At 43.2% G+C, this 310-nt stretch overlaps 1 protein-coding gene across 3 annotated transcripts in view; it reads right to left on the bottom strand.

The window, feature by feature from the left end:
- Positions 1-310, bottom strand: part of nacc1a (nucleus accumbens associated 1, BEN and BTB (POZ) domain containing a) — a 32,105-nt gene that overhangs the window by 25,477 nt on the left and 6,318 nt on the right. The window contains exon 1 of one of the 3 annotated variants that reach the window (XM_015037760.1): positions 149-249. The exons of 1 other annotated variant lie outside the window; for it this stretch is intronic. The gene's annotated coding sequence lies outside the window, so the exon portion shown is untranslated. Of the gene's footprint in view, positions 1-148; positions 250-310 lie in introns of those variants that run through there. One more of the 3 variants, XM_015037758.1, reaches the window with a different exon arrangement.

The following is a 310-nucleotide window of genomic DNA, read 5'->3' as shown; positions in this document are numbered from 1 at the left end:
AAAAAAAAAAAAAAAAAAAAAAAGATAGACATTGAGAGACTGCTTGCTTTCTTGCAAGTTTATTGAGACCTACGGAATAAATATGTTAAACATCATTAAAATCCAGATCTGAGAAAAAGATAGGGATGAAAGTTTAAGCTGCGCCAACCTGGATCCATTTCGCTCGCGTGGTTAACCCAAAAACTTTAATCGTCCCGCATCTGCTAGACCGATTTGATCCCCACTTCCGCCGCCGCCGCCGGATCATCATCAGGCGCCCCCAAAATTTGGCACGCCTACCCACCCTAACTACCCCACAGCTAAGCAAAAA

The sequence above is a fragment of the Poecilia latipinna genome, unplaced genomic scaffold (genome assembly GCF_001443285.1).
Source record: "Poecilia latipinna isolate Pla-1442-1.1 unplaced genomic scaffold, P_latipinna-1.0 Scaffold419, whole genome shotgun sequence".
Lineage (NCBI taxonomy): Eukaryota > Metazoa > Chordata > Actinopteri > Cyprinodontiformes > Poeciliidae > Poecilia > Poecilia latipinna.
Note: the sequence above shows the minus strand (reverse complement) of the source record. Positions and strands in the feature narration are given on the sequence as shown.